Genomic DNA, 21082 nt, shown 5'->3' with positions numbered 1-21082 from the left:
CCCCTCCATCAGCACGGCCCCTCCATCAGCTCGGCTCCTCCATCAGTTCCTTCAGCCATGGATTCCTGGTCTGGTTACAAACACAGTTGGTCTCAACAGTAAATCACCTGGGGACGGAACACACCCCTACTCCTGCATCTGAGGTACACTTGTGAACTGGAAGACAAATTTAAACACTTAAATTAGACAACATCTGCAGATTGTCGTGTTCAGCAATTCATCCACTGCGGTCGTAGCAGCACCAATAACATTAATGGCTCAAATGACTCTTACACAACCCCCGTATGATAGAACTAAAATCACAGCTTGGCACAGATTTAAAGTCATAAGATGATCAAAACCAGACCTAAACTACCATGGATTTTAGTGTTTCAGATGAGCTTGGTGATGGTTACCCTCTGGTCCGGTGCTGCAGGCCCCTGGTCTCCAGCCTCAGTCTCCGGTCCACCCTGGCACCACAAGCCTCCGGTCCCCAGCCTCGCCTTTCAGCTACAGCAGCAGGTTTACATCAGCATTTGCCCAACAATAAACTTTATTGACTTATCCGAAACAGAGTTACAATTAATTGAACTATTATTTTATAATTCGAGGCTAGAAAAGTCTTGAGACCAGACATGAGAATCCCTTTTTAGGGAATGAAGACAGCGCAGTCCAAAAGACTACCTTGTTGGTAGAGTGATGGTCATCCTCCAGATTCACGGCTCCTCTACCAACTCGCCTCCGCTCAAGAAACACTTTCCAGTAAGAAAACACAGCGGTAGTTGGTTAACGCACGTCAAAGTAACAGCTGTATGTTACCCTTTAAGTCAACCCTGTTAAGTAAATACAAACTTACGAGGAATCCTTGTTGGTCGATTCCTAGTCGACCTCCAGCGTCTCAGCTCCTCCAGCAGCTCTCCTCAGACAGAGTCCTGGTCTGGAACAAACAGCGGAAGTCTTGCTTCAACATGTGGTAAAACAGATGTAGTCGTCTGGTATATATGGTACAAACGCCGGTAGTTTGTGGTAGCAGTATTCTACGAGAAGTGGCAGTGAGTGTTATGATCACTTCAGCGTCAGGCTCCACCTACCCCACGACAGAAGTCATTCACCTGGCAGGCCCTCCACCAGCTCCTCCACCAGGCAGGGCCTTCAGCACGGCTCCTCCACCATCAGCTCCTCCATCAGCTCCTTCAGCCATGGATGCCTGGTCTGGTTACAAACACAGTTGGTCTCAACAGTAAATCACCTGGGGACGCAACACACCCCTACTCCTGCATCTGAGGTTCACTTGTGAAATGGAAGACAAATTTAAACACTTAAATTAGACTTCTGCAGATTGTCGCGTTCAGCAATTCATCCACTGCGGTCGTAGCAGCACTAGTAACATTAATGGCTCATATGACTCTTACATTACCCCTGTATGAATGAACTAAAATCACAGCTTGGCACAGATTTAAAGTCATAAAATGATCAAAACCACACCTACACTACCATGGATTTAAGTTTTTCAGATGAGCTTGGTGATGGTTACCCTCTGGTCCGGTGCTGCAGGCCCCTGGTCTCCAGCCTCAGTCTCCGGTCCATCCTGGCACCACAAGCCCCCGTTCCCCAGCCTCTCTCGCTGTTCAGCTACAGCAGCAGGATTATATTAGCATTTGCCCAACAATAAACTTAATTGGCTTATCCGAAACTGAGTTAATATTATTATTATTTTATAACTCAAGGCTAGAAAAGACTTGAGACCAGACATGAGCATCCCGTTTTACGGAATGAAGACCGAGCAGTCCACAAGTTTACAGAAGTGGTTCAGGCCATGCATTGAAACTGACCTAAGACTACTCACACACCAGAGCACTGACCTGTTCTGGAGGACTTCTGACAGGAGGTGGAGGTCTGGCTCTGAGTGAGGAGGTGGAGGTCTTGCTCTGGGTGAGGAGGCAGACACCTTGGGACAAACTACATGTTACCTTTTTAACCTTTGACAGTTCTAGAGTATCTTCTACTGTAGCATGTGGGAAGGACGGCCATTATTTTAGCTTTGATATTATCCAGTTGGTAACTCTTCACTCAAGACGTTGTTTAACGTCAATCCATTGGGTAGGGTTTATCTTCTGTGGCAATTAATGACAGCAGATATTTAGAACGTACAAAAGCTGAATTAACAAAGAACTCTAAGCAGTATCAATATTAAATCAAATATACTCAGCCATATTCAGGTGCTGGATTCCGTTGAAGAAATGTCAAATTATCTTCCACCTTAAAATTATTTTCAGCCTTCACAAAAATGGGCCCGCAAGTAGAACGCCGTTTTGTACGCAGTGAGAGTCCCGTCACGTCATCGTGGTTAAAAGTACCGCGCACCCATCGGAAATTATCAACATATTGTACGACGTACGTGTCAGTATGTATTTAATATCAACCTTAGTTGTTTATGATAGGGGCATCCATTCCAAATGGAAACCGACTGAAAAATATTTTCCGTTAGCAACGGCTCGAGGTTACGCAAATACAATCCAGAACGTAGCGCCTGATTCCCTCAGGGGACTCAAGTCCAACTAACTGCCAGGTGGTTTCTAATGGTTGTCAATACTACAACGTTCTATGCTACCATTGGGCTAAATCAAATTACCACTCAAACTTCCCGGCGGGAAGCACAAACCGTCCGACTGGAATCCGAACATTCCAGCCGGAACCAACCAAAGAAAAAACATAACCAGCGCCTCACCTTGAGCTGAACGGTGGAAGATCCTGAAGTCCAGCGATGGTCTTCATAAACACAGCCAACAGACTTACCTTGAGAAGATCTGTTTGTTGCTGTTGGTCAATACTATTATTCAGTGTACCTTTACATTATTATGCACCCAGTGTGTACAAGTTATATCACTCAAAACTGTACGAAGAACCAAACTACCATGTACGTCCCACAACAACTTTAAACCTCAAATCATGCAATACAAAAGCATGTCTACATTTTACAATTATCTAGATTATTCAGGGTAAAAACCATACAGAGCAAATCTAAACGTTGAGCTCACAGCGAGCCGACAATAGCCCTGCAATGTCACCCTGACCGCCTCATCACCAACAGCAAATCATGCCAGCCAAGACATCTACAGCTCCAGTGAGAATTGGGCATCTGAGTAAAAGGAATGCCAATAATAAAAAGCCCAATTCCTGAACTATCCAACCATCTTCATGGTTTAAAGATTTACAGACTTAACATGCCATTGTGTTCTAATCACCTTTGTCTTCTCCCTCGTTACTTAAAAAACTCTACAACTCCATCACTAGAGTGTTGCATCCTACTCACGGGAGTGTGGTCTGAGTGAGCAGAGATGCCTGCTGGGATACATTGCTGTCTGAAGTCTTCAGTTCTATAGACACTCCCCTCAGGAGAAACAAAGTGTTTGAGAATCTGTCGTGACATCAGTTACATGAGCTGGAATATCCTTCAAGATGGCGCCAGGCTTCTCAGAGGAGAAAGGCCAAGAGGAAGATGTGTGGGTTGATTCTCTCAGCCAGTGGAACACAACAACGGTCTTCATCAGAGTACCATGGAACACTTTCAAACATTCTCCTCTTTACACCTTGAAGCCCCAGCGAAGGTTTCCTTACCTCCTCAGCTGAACTTCAGCTTGAAGAGCGCACTAGCTGGAGTTCCCGGAGTGGTTCTGATTTGAGGGAACCAATCGTTCAGCTAGTCCTGTCTGAAAAAAATACAGTTCAGCCTGAGAAGACGTGCAACTGAGAGCAAGACAAGATCCAGAGGGCTCTCCATCAATCCAGCCAGGTAGGAAGAGCCGTCTCATTACAGGTCTGAATGTCATCTTGAATATCCATTTAGGTTCCTTTCCAACGTAACTCTCCTTGTGGACTTCCTTTAGGTGTCCATCCTCCATTGATCCTGATTGGTGTAGTCCTAGTTTGAAGTCACTGATCTGAACACGCCGCTTGCATCCTTTTACATTTGATTTGGATACTCTCCTTCCTGCCCAGTGTGTTGGATATCACTCCGGAGCGTCGCTCAGGGCTCTTCATGTCTACTGGAGGCCCTTAAGTAGACATGTGGCCGTCCATCAGGTATGATTTATTTGACCATTCCAATATCCCAGGCCAATCACACAGACCCCTGCATGAACATCACTGTCAAAGCAAGCCGGACACGCACACATAGAACCCAGGACAGCCACGTAGAACCCCATGCCAGGTGTGAGTCGGAGACACACACACAGACACACACACTAGAACCCTATCGATGCTCAAAAAAAATCCATCTCATGCCAAACACACACACCACTGAGCCATAAAAGGCAAAAACAATCATGCAGGGTAAAAACCTCATGCCAAATAACATTCCATCACCCCAGCTCTCCTGCCAGGGCACCCATAACAGAACAACCAATGTCTCCAGGGACGTAAATTATGTACAACATTCTTCAGTGGCGTCCCACATTGGTGATGGATTATGTTTGGCGTCTCCAAAATGTGTTCCAGGTTGATTCAACATCTCTGAAGTCATGTCTTTGTAGTCCATTGGTTTCCTGAATGACGGGCCTTCACAGATACAAACGGTGCAGCTTTAGTCAGCCTGAGGACAGGAAGGAGGTCATCTGTTCAGAAGACCACCCAGTGGAGGGGGGTGGCTCTTGAGGAGCAGGATCCATATGGGGATGGCCCCAAATAGGACCTTCTTGGAAATGAAACTGTTCCTGAGGAGTCACGATGCCTGGAGGAGACTGTTGAATGTGTTCCATGGTTCTCTGCGTCAGACTGAAGTTGTGTTTTAGTCGTTGAGATGAAGAGCCCTCTCATCTCCCCCTGGTGTTGCTCCTTCTGAATCCCTGAGTCCATTTTAAAGAACATTCCAGTCCATGTAACTGACGTCTCGACGGTTTCTCAAACACTCGGTTTCCCCTGAGGGGGCGTGTCTACAGACCTGTAGACTTCAGACAGCTCTGTATCCCAGTATGCACCTCCGCTCGCTCAGACCACAGCCTCATCAGTAAAGCAACACTCATGTGATGAAGATGCAGAGCTCAGGAGAGTAGAATGAAAGAAGACTGAAGATATCAGAACCCAACCCATTACTCCTGCTTACAACAATTCACTGGAGCCTGTAACCATTTTAACAAATCATTAAAACCAACATAAACCAAACACCTAAGTAACCCATGAACCAATAAAACATCCTTACTCAGAGCAACCTTCAGGTAACAAGTTAACTCACCAGGAAGCCAAAGTACATCAATGTGCCCAAGAGTAATGAGAAATTAATGACTTACAGTTCGCAGTTCATCTTCATGGTTAATTTGGGATACTCACAGAACTGCAGTTAATTATCCATGATAGACCTTTGAAGGAAGGAACAGTTTACTCATGGTCCAAATTTCGAATGAGTAAAACCACCACAATCCCAGATTTCCTTCACACATCAGTGATTTATAGTGCGCGTGTGTGTGTGTGTGTGTGTGTGTGTGTGTGTGTGTGTGTGTGTGTGTGTGTCTTTCATCAAAGAGACCCGAGAGACTCATTCACTGGTTAAACTGGAGTCATCGCCTACCACCACACACTTTAACACACGCAAACACACCATACAGACACACCAATATACCATATAGATTCACACCATATGCACGCACACACACACCACAGATACACACATATATATTCACACACAATATTGATACACACAACCAGTGGAGGCATCTCCATTGAGGAGAGGGAGGAAGATCCTCCTTAACATTGTTGAGAATAAAATTATATTGCCCAGACTACTGTAATGAATTAATGCCCTTAAATACGACTACTTTAATGCCTTCGAATATATAATGTTCGTTTCCCTGGGTAAAGGGACATTAGCACCCCCTATCGCCTTTTGACAATTACTTCAGGGAGGAAGGTCCTCCCTCAGCCTCCGTTGACTCCCATTCATTTCCCAGGAAGTACTGGCGGCCGGTGAATAACATGGGTTTCAATGGGAGAGAGGAGGAAAGTCCTCCTCTGAGTGGGTGTGACCTTACAGGCGTCTGATTCGCGCAAAAATCTAGTCGCGCTGCGCTATGAACCAATCAGCAGGATCCCTGGCTGGTGAGCAGTGTTGCCAGATTTCCCACCCAATTTTGCTACTTTTAACCGCTTTAGGCTGGGAAAATTATTATTGGGTGGGAAATTTACCCAATCTGGCAACGCTGTGGATAATAAACAAACCCGCTCTGCCTGCATTGCCGCTCAGACGCAAAGCAGGTGAAATCATCTGAAAGACAACGAGATTCTATCATTTGCGAATAAAGCGTACAATGGAAACATTGGAAACAGGACATTGTTCATGTTTAATTACACAAAGCATTCCATTCATTGAGTTACAGTGCTAAGTTAGCGACCAAAGAAAAAGGTAGACCACTGCGCAAAATCGAGATCACCAAAGGTAATGGCAACGTCAGTGTTGTGGGTGCTACATGGTTTGCTAGGTACTCATGGCTTACTGGTAGCATTACTAGCAATCGACTGTATTGCTGGCCCTGTTTGCTAATGAATAATGGCAAATCTCCAACATGGGCTGTACATGGTTTCCCTGATGTGAATAGGGCAACCAAACGCCGCGACTATAGTGTTGAGTTCACGTTGGTGCTGCTATGCAACTTTCCTTGCTAGACACCATGCCTATGGATCAGGTTGAATCTAGAATTATGTTTTCGTTCTTTTACTAGTTTGCTACTCTGACCGTTCTGTTTGATATAGTGGAAATGGTGTGGAAAGAGTGAACGATTCAGAGCATGATCATTTTGAATGGCATCACTTTTGGTCAGTCTTTTCTTAAAACAATTGTACCTGAAAATAAACATAGCTAAATTACAACCAATAACTTCTGTCATTGAGGGCAAAAATAGGCCCAGATTTTTTTTTTTTACTTTTGCAAATCAAGAGTAGGCCTGATTTGACTAATGGGCTTTGCATCCTTTCCTTCTGCCCTTGTAGTCCATTTCAAAGACATGCTGCCCACCAGCTTTCAAATTACAGTGATGCCACTGGTGGCTTTGTGTCAAATTTATTCACATAACTATCCCTCCCTACTATTTTGTAGTTCACCAAAACACCCTGAAACAACTTGAGTCTCACATTCTTATGCCACCATACACCAACAGTGCAAGCAGGCCCATGGCAACCAAGCTCGCGGTCCTTCCTCCCTCACTTTAAAAAACTACCAGCCGCCACTGCACACAACATATAGATACAAACCATATGCACACACACGATAGATACAAATCATATTTATATACACGCACACACCATATAGATACTGTGGTACCCCGCTCCCCCAATGAGCCGGGTTCCAGGTACAAATCACACATTAAGCAAGGTTTAAGCGGCATTTATTGCATACATCTTACACAGATTATACTTACAGTCTCTTGGGCCCTCCGTGAGCCTCTCGTCACTCGCGGACCCGAGCGCTTCCTTCTCTCTCGCTCCCGTTCCTCCCAAATGCCAGTCCTCGTGCTCCTTTTAAAATGGCTTCCTGGCTGTCCAGCCAGGTGTCTCCCATCTCGCTGATTGGGGTTCAACGGGCGCTCTCCGTCGCCGGCTGGTGGATGACGGTAGTATTTGCCATCCAGGATGAAACCTCGGGGTTTAAGGGGCGGGACGCCACAATACACACACACCATAGATACACACCATATATACACACCATAAAGATAAACACACCAAATAGACACACACCAAAGATTAACTTAATATAGATACAAACTATATAGATACCCCCCCCCCCCACACACCCACACCCACACCCACACCCACACACACACACACACACACACACACACACACACACACACACACACACACACACACACACACACACACACACTCCATACAGTTCTGGTCACTAAATACTACTCCTCCTTCTCTTCTCCTTCTCCCCTCTAATCCTTTTCTCCTCTCCTTCCGTCTCTCTTCCACGTATATTGCATTTTTATTGCCTCTACTTAAGAGAATAGATTTGGGTGGGGATTTCTATGTTTCATAAACATCCGGGGCTTAGCCCAGAAGAAAAATGGAAATGCTGCACGCCAAATTTATGTGTATTCTTTATTGTGCATGCAAACTATTTAATAATGCTTTACCTAAATAAACAAAATACGCGGTTTATTATAGCTTTAAATAGCTACCTGACTGCTATGCTGCTTATCCCCAAATGTCAAAAGTTCCATTCAAGTTATTGCAAATGAATACAAGTGAGGCAGACCTTACACATATACACATACACACACACACACAAACACACACACACGCGCACAGGTCTGACTGGGGATAGGATAGGTTAAGACACTTGAGGTGGTAAACAGGTTGTTGTTTATTCTCTTGCCCGAAGGACTGTGTCTATCTAGACTAGGCTACTTATAAATGTTCATGAATATTTTTATTTTGAATAAAAACCAACGAAAAACAACAAGACGGTCGGAAATAGAAACAGCTGCTTGATGTCATCACAAACCTCCAATCGCCAAGGAATTTTTGGTCCGTGCCTCCGCTTGGCCTTTGTGTTAGGGCTGTACAAATATAATTGACTTGAGAGTTAGAAAGTAGATGTTCTACTCACATTCAAAATGGCACCCAGGAAGTGTAATATGTCAGTGTCAATCACTTTGCCGCATGAAACTGTCCCTGGCCTTTGGATTAACATAGAACTGCAGGGTTTAACATAGAACTGTTCGGTAAGGATTTTGAAAGGAGTGACCGTCTGGGAGTCTACTGCCTTCTGGCAGATGGCAGATGGTACACGCACTATGCACAGACACACAAAGACATAATGTAACATGTTTATCTATTGAATACTTGCAGTGTTTCCCCTGCAGCAGCACTGCAAAAAATAATAGTAATTGCAACAAAAAAAAGAAAGATACAAAGCAGATACCTTGACTCTGTTGGAAGTTATGCCATATTTGGATGCTCAAACTAAATTTTCCCCCAAAAAATCTCACCAGAAGTAACCATTTAAAGGGTTATTTTTGATTTAACATAATTAACGAATTCGTTTTCTATCATGTTTTATCAATTACGTCAAAAACATATATTAATATATTTAGCCCCTTATATTAGCCTAGTGGCAAGATTAGTTTCTTTGTTTTGCTTCCGTTTTTGTTTCTGTTTTGGTATGCGAAAGGCTCCGTTAGGATGCCATCACCCTATGCTCTACATTGCTGTGCATGACAGAAAAAGGAAATACATTCTATTCAAATTGCAAAAATACACTGAACACTAAACTATTTAGTATTAACACCAACTATGTCTACATAAAAAATGACCATTTTCAACTGCAATTTAAAGCAAAAGGTTCAAGCCAGTATGGATGGGAGGAGCTTCCTTGGTAATGCACTCAGCAGTTCATTGAAAAGAGGTTCCCACTTTTAATATAAAAACCACATCCTTGACCTTCCAGCTTCTATTACCGTACTGAATCATCAATTAGCCTGGATTTAAATGGTATTGTGTGGCTTAAAAACTGTCAGAGAATGCAGAATGTAAAGGCCTACCATAAAAAATGATAACCAACTTCTAACCTTAGTAAATGTTGGCTAACTTTAAAAAGTGGCGCTGGCAGTTACTACCTAGGTGTATGTTTGACTGGAGGCACTTTCTGTATGAAGGCTAATAAGCTTCCCCATTTCTGTCCAGCAGCACAACATCCGAGATAAAAAAAACAAATTAACTGCTGTTCAAATGATGCCCACACCAACAATTGATTACAAATTTGTTATCTTAAAAAAAAAATCGGAAACATGAACCCGTCAAATTGGGCTAAAAAAAATAACAATTTAACGTTCAAAGGCAAATTCATTTTTTCTTTACTGTTCATTTAAAACATCATACTAAATTAAATTTAGCATGTTTGATTCTGTTTTTTACACACGATGTCCTGCATACGAATAGAGGACTCTCCATAAAAGGAAATGGACTTGATTCAAAGTGCAACAAGAAAATACGAGGGGGAAAGGTCAAAAATCGTCCGCAGTATTAACAAAACATAGAAAGTTTGATAATAGTTATAAAGTTCAAACTACCATATTAGTCATGTTCATAGCATTACCAATATGGGGTTATGATAGAACTGTGAGGTACATCACATTTTGACTCTCATGTGTTACAGTACAAAGTTTAAAAGTCAGGCAACTAAAAACAAATCATACTGCTAAAGAATAAATGCATCAAAATGTATTTATAATCTATATTTAGCTAATGTATTTGGCATAAAACATTTCCATTTAAGCATTGCACTATTGGACCTGGGAGCAGTTCATGTCGTTTTACAGCGTTAAAATTATTAAAAAACAATAAAAAAACTATGCAATAAAACCACCACAATTAAAAAAAATCCAGCAGTTTTGTACACAATAACCAACAGATAAAATGAGTTGTGACCCGGCTAATACAATTGGCTGGCTTGAGTTTGTAAGGTCCCCACCCTTTCAAACCCCTTTCCATTTCATGGTTTACTGCAGCATGTAGGAGGGGGAGAGGTTCTGGCTGTGCGGGGGGTTGTTGCGTATGATAAGCTCCATGATCGCGCTGTAGGTTCCCGTGGCAAACCCGATCAGCCCACACCGCTGATCACGTTCTTTGTGATCACCAATGGTGAGAGCCCATCCGTATGGAAGGTCAGCATCTCCAGTAACGGTGGGAAAATTAGAACCAGGAAGCTACTGCTGACCGAACCAACCAATGAGATCACAAGGTCCAGCTCTGGGATCAGCACCGCAAGTCAACCTGGGTTACAGAGAGGGGGGGGTTATTTGGGCCGGCTTGGTTCTCCTTACTTTAATTGGCTGTCGGGGACCCCACAAGTGCCAGGGGCGCCGAAAAGAGGGGGTAAAGGAGACGGATTCTAGGGGCCCATGATGGAGGGGGGCCCAGAGAGGCCCCTAATGATGATGAAATTATAATACAGAAATTATTATACTATTCTTTTCATGGGGCCCAAAATCCCTAGCGGCGCCCCTGCACAAGTCTGACACACAATGGTAGCACACGTCACACACACGGAGATGGACACACACACACACACACGGAGATGGACACGCACACACGGAGATGGACATGCACACACGGAGATGGACACGCACGCACACACGGAGATGGACACACACGCACACACGGAGATGGACACGCACACACGGAGATGGACACACACACACGGAGATGGACACGCACACACGGAGATGGACACACACGCACACACGGAGATGGACACGCACACACGGAGATGGACACGCACACACGGAGATGGACACACACGCACACACGGAGATGGACACGCACACACGGAGATGGACACGCACACGCACACGCACACACGCACACGCCATCTCTCCCTTCTGTTGTAATCTTTGCACCTTGAGATTCTTGGATGTAAAGTGCTCTACAAATTAAATATATTATTATTAATCTCCCGAGTGGCGGGGGGCTGAGGAGATGAGGGAGATGGGGGGGGGGGGGGGCAGCGGGAGTACAAATCTAAATGGCAAATCATTTCCTGTGTTTTTACACCCGTTTCTGGACGCAAAATTGCTGCTCCGTCGAGTGTGTGTGTGTGCATGTATGAACGAGTGCGCGCGTGTGTGTGTGTGTGTGTGTGTGTGTGTGTGTGTGTGTGTGTGTGTAAGGTCTGGGTGACAGTTTGACCACTGTCCCTGTCTGTTTAACTACCTATCAATAGCGCGCATTGATGGATAGTGTTTGAACAGCAAAAAAAAATCACCAAGCATACAGTATATTCAACCTCGTTATTGAAGCGACAAATACTCACAAACAATCTCTCCCTCTCACCATGGCTCCGTACTGCAGACTAAAAGAGACAGGGCTGGGCTGAGGGCTTTAAATATGGTGTCAGGAAACACCTGCTGCCACTGATTGGCCCAATTTGGGCCAAACCATTTTCCCTTGTGTCAAAGGAGGACACTGGACATTGACATTGGACATTAATGAGCGACATGCCGAAATTAACAAGTGAAAATCACTGATCTACAAGATGAAATGAACTTTAACATGCATGCTGTATTTTTGATGAGTTTATTCATGGTTGATTTGCAAAATGCCACAGTATTATAATCCCCCTGTTGATTGGGCCTGTCTAGTGGGAGGGGCCATGGGGTATAAAATGGCTGAGCTGCTGTCCTTCTGACAGTCTGCTGTATGCTGTTGCCAGAAGAGGTTGTCTGTGTTGAGCAGGGTACTCAGCGCTCCACGAGTTGCTAAATATCTACCGAGGTGATTATTCCATTATGTTGTAAATTATGGTTAAATGCATTCAGTGATTGAGTTTAATGTGCATTTATTTTGCTAATGGATATCTGGTATCTAGTTTGTATCGATATAAAGTAAAACTTTGGTGTGTGTATCTATGTGTGTATCTGTGGTGTGTGCGTGCATATGGTGTGAATCTATATGGTGTAATGGTGTGTCTGTATGGAGTGTCTGTATGGTGTGTGTCTGTATGGAGTGTGTGTGGTGGTAGGCGATGACTCCAGTTTAAACAGTGAATGGGTCTCTGGTCTCTTTGATGAAAGCTTCCTTCTCACTCTCACACACTCACTCACTCACTCGCTCACACGGTAAGGTGAATTGAGTGAAGACTTTTTTCGTTTTGAAGTAAGAATCTAAATCAGTCAAATCAGACTCATCCGTTTGATTAAAATGAGGGAGGTCATTTAAGATCACAGAGCTGAAATAGCCTCTCACTGTTACCAAGGCGACCAGAGGGTGTCGAACCTGCGTTGCGTTTTATTAATTAGCTCACCTGCCGCAGCTCGCCTGCCAAGTGGTTTTCTTGGTTAGTTAATTGTAGGGATGGGCAAAATTATTCTTTTCCGGGAACTAGTTCTTTCAGTTCAGTTCACTATAACGATTCGTTTATTTGATTCGTTCGTTACGTCATTTGGTGTCTGCCCCCCCGCGAGACGGCCGTGAGCATAATTTAAACCACTTCTAGGCTCTAACCCCCGTGAAAATCGAGAGGATATAGTATGACTGAACGTCCCACCAATATTTATACCACTTACTTACTCTCTATATTTCATTCATGGTTTTACATTTATAAGTTTATTTTACTTTAAATTTAATGCTTCATTTTTCAGGCATTACAGAACTTTCATGGTCACAAATAAAAAATACGAACTGCAGTTTAATTTCTTTTTGTTCTTAAATTGATGTAGAATGGAGCAAAGACTCCGGGGATTGGGAAATGCGTTTATCCAATAAACAGATGGAGGTCAAGCCTATTTTAGAAAAAATTTAGGGGGATATATGAGTGGCCCCACGTCGAATGGTATGACCCAAGATACGTCAGACTGAGAAAGCGAGCATATTCAACGGTACCGCCTTGTCATTTGTTTACCCAGGTGCCATTGCAACACCATTGCTACCTCATTGGCTGAATCTTTGAGAACGTTGTAGACTCAATCAATATAAGTCGCGGGGAGACGAAGCTCTGTTTGTTTGTATATTTTATTTACGTGACCATATTTTTGGTTTGTTAAAAAAAAGATTCAAAGAACCAGTTCTTCTTCTTTTGGGGAACCAGTTCTTGTCGTTCACGTTCGGGATTCGTTCGTTGTGAACGAATCGGTCGCGACACTCATCCCTAGTTTCCAGAAACCAGAACGTGTGTGTGTACTGTTTTGAGGTCTGTTGTGACTTTATTTAACATATCTTCCTGTTTCAAAGGTTAATGACTTTCAAGTAAAGAGGAGCATCTTTTCTGAACCTGATGTGAGTAGAATTGTGTGGCAAAGCACAACTGACGTGACTTATCTGTTGAATATAAATCACAGATAATGTGTGAAGGAAATCGGGGATTGTGGTGGTTTAAATCTCATTTGAAATTTGGACCATGAGTAAATTGTTCCTTCCTTCAAAGGTCTATCATGGATATTTAACTGCAGTTCTGTGAGTATTCCAACTTAACCATGAAGATGAACTGCAAACTGTAAGTCATAAGTTTCTCATTACTCTTGGGCACATTGATGTATTTTGGCTTCCTGGTGAGTTAACCTGTTACCTGAAGGTTGATCTGAGTAGTACGGATGTTTTATTGGTTCATGGGTTACTTAGGTGTTTGGTTTTTTTTGGTTTTAATGATTTGTTAAAATGGTTACAGGCGCCAAGTTATTGTTGTAAGCTGGAGTAATGGGTTGGGTTCTGATTTCTTCAGTCTTCTTTCATTCTACTCTCCTGAGCTCTGCATCTTCATCACATGAGTGTTGCTTTACTGATGAGGGTGTGGTCTGAGTGAGGGGAGGTGCATACTGGGATACAGAGCTGTCTGAAGTCTACAGGTCTGTAGACACGCCCCCTCAGGGGAAACCGAGTGTTTGAGAAACTGTCGTGACGTCAGTTACATGGACTGGAATGTTCTTAAAGATGGAGACAGGGATTCAGAAGGAGAAACACCAGGGGGAGGTGAGGGGGCTCCTCATCTCAACGACTAAAGCAGAACTTCAGTCTGACACAGAGAACCATGGAACACATTCAACAGTCCCCTCCAGGCATCGTGACTCCTCAGGAACAGTTTCATTTCCAAGAAGGTCTTATATGGGGCCATACCCATATGGATCCTGCTCCTCAAGAGCCACCCTCCTCCACTGGGTGGTATTCTGTACAGATGACCTCCTTCCTGTCCTCAGGCTGACTAAAGCTGCACCGGTTGCATCTGTGAAGGCCCCTCATTCAGGAAACCACTGGACAACAAAGACATGACTACAAAGACAATGAATCAACCAGGGACACATTTTTGAGACGCCAAGCATAATCCATCACCAATGTGGGACGCCACTGAAGGATGTTGAACATAATTTACGCCTCTGGAGACATTGGTGGTTCTGTTCTGGGTGCGCTGGGGGGGGATGATGGAATGTTATTTGCTATGAGGTTTTTACCCTGTATGATTGTTTGGCCTTTTATGGCTCAGTGGTGTGTGCGTGTGTGTGTTTGGGTTTGACATGAGATGGATGATTTTTGAGCATCTCTAGGGTTCTACTGTGTCTCCCACTCCCACCTGGCATTGGTTTCTACGTGTGTTTGGTTCCAGCTGGCATGGGGTTCTACGTGCGTGTCCTGGGTTCTATGTGCGTGTGTCCGGCTTGCTTTGACAGTGATAATGTTCATACGGGGGTCGGTGTGATGTGGGTTTGGGATATTGGAATGGTCAAATAAATCATACCTGATGGACGGCCACATGTTTACTTAAGGGCCTCCAGTAGGCATGAAGAGCCCTGAGCGACGCTCCCGAGCGATATCCAACACACTGGGCAGGAAGGACGGCATCCAAATCAAGTGTAAAAGGATGCAAGCGGTGTGTTCACATCAGTGACTTCAAACTAGGACTACACCAATCAGGATCAATGGAGGATGGACACCTAAAGGAAGTCCACAAGGAGAGTGACGTTGGAAAGGAACCTAAATGGATATTGAAGATAACCTTCAGACCGGTAATGAGACGGCTCTTCCTACCTGTCTTGATTGATGGAGAGCCCTGTGGATCTTGTCTTGCTCTCAGTTGCACGTCTTCCCAGGCTGAACTGTATATGTTTCGGACAGCACTAGCTGAACGATTCGTTCTGATTTAAGGGAACCAATCTGGGAACTCCAACTAGTGCGCTCTTCGAGCTGAAGTTGTGCTCTTCAGCTGAGGAGGTAAAGAAACCTTCACTGGGGCTTCAAGGTGTAAAGAGGAGAATGTTTCAAAGTGTTCCATGGTACTCTGATGAGGACGGTTGTTCCACTGGCTGAGAGGAAGAACCCAAACATCTTCCTCTTGGCCTTTCTCCTCTGAGAATCCTGGCGCCATCTTGAAGGATATTCCAGCTCATGTAACTGATGTCACGACAGATTCTCAAACACTTGGTTTCTCCTGAGGGGCGTGTCTATCGAACTGAAGACTTCACACAGCACTGTATCCCAGCATGCATCTCTGCTCACTCAGACCACACCCCCATGAGTAGGATGTAACATTCTAGTGATGGAGATGTAGAGTTTTATAAGTAACTAGGGAGCAGGCAAAGGTGATTAGAAGACAATGGCATGTCAAGTCTGTAAATCCTTAAACCATGAAGCTGGTTGGATAGTTCAGGAATTGGGCTTCTATTTATTATGAGCAGTCGTTTCGCTCAGATGCCCACTTCTCACTGGACCTGTATATTTGTTGGCTGGCTGGCATGATTTGCTGTTGGTGATGAGGCGGTCAAGGTGATGTTGCAGGGCTATGGTCGGCTCTCGGTGAGCTCAACGTTTAGATTTGCTCTGTATGGTTTTTACCCTGAATAATCTAGATAATTGTAAAATGTAGACGAGGTTTTGTATTGACTGATTCCATTGTTCTTAGGCAAGGATTTGAGGTTTAAAGTTGTTGTGGGACGTACATGGTAGTTTGGTTCTTCGTACGGTTTTGAGTGATATAACATGTACACACTGGGTGCTTAATAATGTAAAGGTACACTGAATAATAGTATTGACCAACAGCAACAAACGGATCTCCTCAAGGTAAGTCTGTTGGCTGTGTTTTAATGAAGACCATCGCTGGACTTCAGGATCTTCCTCCGTTCAGCTCAAGGTGAGGCGCTGGTTATGTTTTTTCTTTGGTTGGTTCCGGCTGGAATGTTCGGATTCCAGTCGGACGGTTTGTGCTTCCCGCCGGGAAGTTTGAGTGGTAATTTGATTTAGCCCAATGGTAGCATAGAACGTTGTAGTATTGACAACCATTAGAAACCACCTGGCAGTTAGTTGGACTTGAGTCCCCTGAGGGAATCTGGCGGAATGTTCTGGATTGTATTTGCGTAACCTCGAGCCGTTACCAACAGAAACTATTTTTCAGTCTGTTTCAATTGGGAATTGTTGCCCCTATCTTAAGCAACTGAAGTTTGATATTAAATACATACTGACGCGTACGTCGTAAAATATGTTAATTTACGTTGGTTGCCCCGTACTTTTAACCACGATGACGTGACGTGACCCTCACTGCGTACAAAACAGCGTTCTCCTTGCGGGCCCATTTTTGACATCTGTGAAGGCTGAAAATCATTTCAAGGTGGAAGATAATTTGACATTTCTTCAACGGAACCCAGCACCTGAATATGGCTAGGTAAATTTGATTTTATATCGATACTGCTTAGTGTTATTTGTTACTTCAGCTTTTGTACGATCTAAATATCTGCTGTCATTACTTACGTTAAACAACGACTTTGGTGCAGTTAGTAACTGGATAATATCAAAGCTAAAATAATGGCCGTCCTTCCCACATGTTAGAATAGAAGATACTCTCGAACTGTAAAAGGTTAAAAAGGTAACCTGTAGTTTGTCCCATGGTGTCTGCCTCCTCACCAGAGCAAGACCTCCACCTCCTCACCCAGAGCCAGACCTCCACCTCCTGTCAGAAGTCCTCCAGAACAGGTCAGTGCTCTGATGCGTGAGTAGTCTTCTCAGGTCAGTTTCAATGTATGGCCTGAACCACTTCTTCAAACTTGTCGCCTGCTCTGTCTTCATTCCCTAAAAACGGGATGCTCATGTCTGGTCTCAAGTCTTTTCTAGCCTTGAGTTATTAAATAATAGTTAAATTAATTGTAACTCGGTTTCTGATGAGTCAATTAAGTTTATTGTTGGGCAAATGCTGATTTAAACCTGCTGCTGTAGCTGAATGGCGAGGCTGGGGACTGGAGGCTTGTGGTGGACCGGAGACTGAGGCTGGAGACCAGGGGCCTGCAGCACCGGACCAGAGGGCAACCATCACCAAGCTCATCTGAAGCTCTTAAATCCACGGTAGTTTAGGTCTGGTTTTGATCATCTTATGACTTTAAATCTTTGCCAAGCTGTGATTTGAGTTAAATCATACAGGGTTATCTAAGAGTCACATGAGCCATTAATGTTACTAGTACTGCTACGACCTTGGTGGATGAATTGCTGAATGCGACAATCTGCAGACGTTGTCTAATTTAAGTGTTTAAATTTGTCTTCCATTTTACAAGTGAACCTCGGATGCAGGAGGCGGGGTGTGTTAAGTCCCAAGTAGATTTACTGCTGAGACCAACTGTGTTTGTAACCAGAGCAGGTTTCCATGTCTGGAGGAGCTGAGCTGATGGAGATGCCGTGCTGATGGAGGAGCCGTGCTGCTGATGGAGGAGCCGTGCTGCTGAAGGAGCTGATGGAGCAGTCGTGCTGAAGGCCCTGCCTGGTGAAGGACGCCTGTCATGGGGTAGATGGAGCCTGAATCTGAAGTGATCATCACACTCACTGCCACTTCTCGTAGAATACTGCTACCACAAACTACCGGTGTTTGTACCATATATACCAGACGACTACATCTGTTTTACCACATCTTGAAGCAAGACTTCCGCTGTTTGTTCCAGACCAGGACTCTGTCTGAGAGCTGCTGGAGGAGCTGAGAAGCTGGAGGCCGACTAGGAATCGACCAACAAGGATTCCTCGTAAGTTTGTATTTACTTAAAATGGTTGACTTAAAGGGCAACATACAGCTGTTACTTTGACATGCATTAACCAACTACCTGTGTTTTCCTACTAGAACGTGTTTCTGGAGCGGAGGCGAGTTGGTAGGGGAGCCGTGAATCTGGAGGATGACCATCACTCAACCTAAAAGGATTGTAAGTTTGTATTAACCAAACAAACTGGAAATAAAGGGCTTAAAAATAAGACAAACTACATGTTTATTACCAGACTTTAAGGCTAGACTCGCGCTGCTTGTTCCAGACCAGGACTCTGGATGAGGAGAGCTGATGGATATGCCAAGACTCTGGAGGACGACATCACTCTACCAACCAGGATCCTCGTATGTTTGCATAAAATAAACAGAGTGGACTTGTTGTAACGCAGGATTAGTTTGTCCAGTACAAGGCACACTACTGTGGTTGTTTACCAGACAAACTACAGCTGCTACTTTGTTACGCGCCATTAGAGTCAAACTACTCCTGTGTTTTACCTTGCATTAGAGTAAAACTACTCCTGTGTTTGTTACCTTACATTAGAGACAACCTACTACTGTGTTTTTTACCTTACATTAGAGACAAATTACGTTTGTAACCAGACCAGGAATCTGGAGGACTGATGGAGAAGCCGTACATCTGGAAGGCAAATCCTGAGGACAACCAGGACTCTACCATCAAGGATTCCTCATAAGTTTGCATTATCTGGACATAGTGGACTAGGTAGGGGGTTCAACTCTCAAACCAATGGTGCCGGCTTCAAGTCATCTGAATACAGTGATGCGTCCTTGAGCAAGGCGCCCTAATGCCGGCCTGCTCCTTAATGACTTATCTTTGGTTCAGATGATTTTGCATCTTTTGAATATTGAACCTAATCAATGTCCTTGTTTGGTCCGGGCAGACACGTCTGAGCCGAACCTCACCTGATCCTGACATCCTGCTGGTCCCGTCTCCTCAGTTCACCGGAGCCTCGTCCTCCAGAAGACCTGCTGAGCTCAGCAGTCTGAGGCTGATGGTTCAATGACCTCCAGTGGGAGTGAACTTCTTGACCCCACATGTAACCGTGTGCTTCCACAAGCCTTTCCCTCACGTCTGTCACTAACCTCACTACTTCACTACTGCTTCCTCTTTTCTTCCTTCTCTGTGGTTCGAACCTTTACACGGAAGGCGCGTCTTCCTGCCCTCAGAGGGTTCAGCGTTAGGGTTGAGAGTCAGGGTTTAGAGTCAGGGACAGAGCTGGTCAGGGAGGACTGCTTTTACACAAACCTCTTCACTTGCTTTCGGAATGGTGGTGTCATTTTGAAAAGATTAATTTGGGAAAATGGAATGGGAAAATGTTGAAATGGGATGGAATGGGAAAATGTTCCTCTGCTTTCCTTTACAAGATTGTATCAAACTTCTGTCAAGTGGTTTTGTTTACATATTAAAATCCCACATTGAATTCTACATGTTTGGTGCTGTTCAATTAATTGTCCTTTAACTTGGTTAATGTCAAGCTAAACTCCTGCAATACATTTAATATACATGATTGTTATTCAGCAATGTTCACATAATCCATTTTGTAAAAATAGGAAACCGCCAAATTACTATTAAATTCAAGCCTATTCATTAGGGATGGGCGTGAGGAATTTTTGACGCGATTGCCCGTTGCCGGGAAACGGGCGATCGCGTCAAATGACGTAGGACGCGAATGTTCAAGAACCTTCCTACGTCATTTGACGCGATCGCCCGTTTCCCGGCAACGGGCGGTCACGGATGGTGTTTGTGAGCAAGGAATGGCGGGGTTTAGAGCTGGGTCTACTTGTTAGTAGGCACTGTTTAGGCAGACCCACAGGGTGGAGTATAGGGTGTCGGTAGCAGTGCAGGGGTGAAGTGAGGAGAATGGGACAGTGGAAGGTAGGGAGGATGGTTTTTCAGATTACGGTAAGAGGAGACTGCGGGGGGTGGGTCATCGGGACAGTCCAGGAGCCGCACAGTGAGGTTAATGAAAAAGTGGTCAGATAGGTGGAGTGGAGTTACAGTACTGTTGATTATGCAGTTGCGCATAAAGATGAGATCCAGCTCCTTACCAGCTATATGAGTGGCACGGCTCTGAATGCGGGTTAGATTAAAAGAGGTGAGTAATGATATTGTATGGGCTGAGAGAGAATTCCTCATGTGAACATTAAAATCACCTAAAATTAAGAAGGGGGAGTTGTCCATGGGCAGGGAGGGTAGAAGAATGTCTAATACGTCTGGAAAATTGGCCACAGTGACCAGGCGGGCGGTATAACACGAGGACATACATTTTGAAAGGTTTCAGTAACAAGATGGCATGAAATTCAAAGGAGGCAAACGATTTTTCTGGTGCAAGTTGAATGAAGCTCCAGTCATTCGCTACTAAGCAGCCTGTCCCGCCTCCTCTGCCAGATGGACGGCTGGTGTGCGTAAAACCATGGTTTATCGCTAGAGCTGAGGGCGTGGTTGTATCCTCAGGTCTAATCCAGGTTTCGGTCAGGGCTAGTAAACTGAGGGATAGGTGCGAGGCGAGTGCAGGGATGAAGTTCGATTGGTTTACTGCAGACTGACGGTTCCATAAGCCTACAGAGAAAGTTGGGGGAGTGGCGGGAGCTTTGTGT

At 44.4% G+C, this 21082-nt stretch overlaps 3 long non-coding RNA genes across 5 annotated transcripts; 1 reads left to right on the top strand and 2 right to left on the bottom strand.

Moving 5' to 3' along the window:
• Positions 1-299: 299 nt before the first annotated feature.
• LOC130390929 (uncharacterized) lies at positions 300-7475 on the bottom strand. The gene is made up of 7 exons (XR_008896836.1): positions 7386-7475; positions 1842-5333; positions 1514-1611; positions 1071-1191; positions 836-916; positions 664-734; positions 300-489 (listed from the first exon to the last, which is right to left on the bottom strand). It is a non-coding gene; the product is annotated as an uncharacterized LOC130390929 (long non-coding RNA).
• A 1940-nt stretch (positions 7476-9415) lies between these two features.
• Positions 9416-11845, bottom strand: LOC130390607 (uncharacterized). Its single transcript, XR_008896784.1, has 2 exons — positions 11786-11845; positions 9416-10746 (listed from the first exon to the last, which is right to left on the bottom strand). It is a non-coding gene; the product is annotated as an uncharacterized LOC130390607 (long non-coding RNA).
• A 276-nt stretch (positions 11846-12121) lies between these two features.
• Positions 12122-19893, top strand: LOC130391061 (uncharacterized). Of its 3 annotated transcripts, none has more exons than XR_008896854.1 (10): positions 12122-12246; positions 13702-13746; positions 13895-17421; positions 17662-17787; positions 18077-18220; positions 18375-18452; positions 18548-18626; positions 18733-18811; positions 19067-19187; positions 19366-19893. It is a non-coding gene; the product is annotated as an uncharacterized LOC130391061 (long non-coding RNA). The 3 variants fall into 3 exon arrangements; XR_008896853.1 differs by having other exon boundaries at positions 17662-17796; XR_008896855.1 differs by having other exon boundaries at positions 17662-17796; positions 19044-19187.
• Positions 19894-21082: the final 1189 nt, after the last annotated feature.

This window comes from Gadus chalcogrammus, chromosome 10, assembly GCF_026213295.1.
Source record: "Gadus chalcogrammus isolate NIFS_2021 chromosome 10, NIFS_Gcha_1.0, whole genome shotgun sequence".
In the NCBI taxonomy this organism is placed as follows: domain Eukaryota; kingdom Metazoa; phylum Chordata; class Actinopteri; order Gadiformes; family Gadidae; genus Gadus; species Gadus chalcogrammus.
This window is presented reverse-complemented; position numbering and strand designations above follow the sequence as displayed.